Raw genomic sequence first — 2,494 nt, forward strand, 5'->3', positions numbered from 1 at the left:
TGAATTTTCTGAACTCCTTGAACAACATACACATCATTAACCTTCACCCCTCTGAGGATAGGCTTATTGTTCTTCAATACTTCATAGTAACCTTCCTTACCTCTATATTCACAGCCAATAGAATCAAGCATACCTAGTGAAATTAGATTTCTCTTTAGCTTAGACACATGTTTGACATTCCTCAATAGCTTGACTGTTCCATTTTCAAGTTTTAGTGAGACTGAGTCAATCCCAACCACTGGACATGAGTTATTATTACCCATGTAGACAGATCCTCCATCCAACTCTCTATAGGTACTAAACCAGTCTTTATGGGATGTCATGTGGAAAGAACACCCTGAATCTAGAACCAAATCTAGGTTCTTATTAGCTTCTTCATTTGCCTTCCAATTGGAGGTAGCCAAAGCATCTGAATAGAAGTAAGAGTCCTCACAAACTAAGGCTTAACCTGACTTATTAGGTTGGACTTTCTGTTGAGGTTGTGGCTGCTTGTTTTTCTGCTCATTCTTCCACTTCAAAGTTCTGCAATCCTTGATTAGATGTCTAAGTTTTTTGCAATATTTACATCTAACCTTGGATTTTTCTTTCCCCTCTTCAGTTGAGCTTTGTTTTCCTTTTTTCTTATTGTTCTGTTTTGATTTACCCTTGACAAATAAGTCCTCTGCACTAGGTTTGTCTTCCTTGCTAGTTATGAGCTCCATTTCTCTTATTTTGAGAGTAGAAATTATAATATCAATAGTTAGAGAATCTCTCCCATATTTTAGGGTGGTCTGCACATCTTTGTAGGAATCTGGCAATGAGTTGAGAAGCACAAAGACATCATTATTTACCCCAATCTCTTCTCCGTGAGTCTTGAATTTAGTAGTTATCCTCTTGAAATCATCTAAATTCTCTGTCAAGCATTTAGAAGCACTCATCTTGAAGGTAAAGAACCTTTCCCTTAGGAAAAGTTTGTTGGGCAGATTTTTAGTCTCATATAGCTCATTCAACTTGCTCCACTTCTTAAAAGCCTTCTCTTGGTCGATCACTTACCTTAGAACACTGTTAGACAAGTTTAAAACTGGTTTTCCATGAGCAATTAGCTCCATGTTCTGTTTTTCTTCTTCAGTTGCAGTGATTGGCAACTTGGCCGGATCCTCTAGGGCCTTATGTGCCCTTTGTTGTCCCAAGATAGCCTTGATCTTGGCTTTCCATAAGCCAAAATCGCCTTTCCCATCGAATTTTTCAATGTAAATGAACCTACTTCAAGCAATCTTGTTGAGGTACTAGGTTCTTCAATAACTCTTGTTGAAGATTTAGTAATTTCTTTGGAAATCACATTCAACACAATCTTACTTCTGGGTTGTGCTCCCTTATGTGATCTTCCTCAAGAAAAGTAGCATTTTTTGATACAAATACTTTGTTTTCTTTAGGATCAAGGAAGTAACCACCTCTCATTCCCTTGGGGTAGCCTACAAATAGGCATAACCTTGAACGTGGTTCCACATTTTTAGGATTAACCTCAAGCACATGTGCTGGGCAACCTCAGATTCTAAAATGACGTAAACTAGCTTTACGACCATTCCATAATTCCAAAGGTGTTCTGACAACACTCTTAGAGGGAATGCAGTTCAGGATGTACTGCAGTCTCTACTACATAACCCCAAAACAAGTCAGGTAAGGAAGTGTATCTCATCATAGATCGAACCATGTCCAACAGAATTCGATTTCTCTTTTCTGAGAGGTGTACCAAGTGCTGACAGTTGGGATACTATTCCATGTTCTATCATATAGTTCTGGAAAGTTAACTCCATAAACTCTCCACCACAATCAGATCGAAATGTTTTAATCATTCTATTTAATGGATTTTCAACTTCAACCTTGAACTCTTTGAACTTTTCAAAAGATTCAGACTTATGTTGCATTAAATAAACGTATTCATATCTTGAATAATCATCAGTAAAAGTGATGAAATATTTATAACCTCCCCTAGCTTTTACATTCATCGAACCACAGAGGTCTGAATGTACTAGCTCTAGACGTTCTTTGGCCCTATGACCTTTTCCAGTAAAAGGTCTCTTAGTCATCTTGCCTTCAAGGCATGACTCATACACAGGTAAAGAATTTTCTTTTAACTCGTTTAGAAGTCCATTCTTCACCAACCTCTCAATCCTATTGAGATTGATGTGTCGAGTCTTAGGTGCCAATATTGGTCACTTTCCTTAGGAGAAATTATAAGTCTTTTATGTTGAGTTACTGCAGTTTTAAACATCTTTGTGTTAAAGAGGGTATTTGTTACTAACGACCTTAGCACATACAAATTATTTTCTAGTTTTGCAGAAAAAATATCAACACCATTCTTTGTAATAAACACTTTATTAAAAGAAAAATTGATTTTATAGGATTGTTCTAACAAGCACTTTACAGAAACTAAGTTCTTTTTCAAATCAGGAACTACAAATACATTTTTTAATATAAGAAATTTGTTCTGTAAAGTCAACCGGAGACCTCCCAC

This window comes from Benincasa hispida, chromosome 9, assembly GCF_027475165.1.
Source record: "Benincasa hispida cultivar pf3 chromosome 9, pf3_genome.v1.1, whole genome shotgun sequence".
Taxonomy (NCBI): domain Eukaryota; kingdom Viridiplantae; phylum Streptophyta; class Magnoliopsida; order Cucurbitales; family Cucurbitaceae; genus Benincasa; species Benincasa hispida.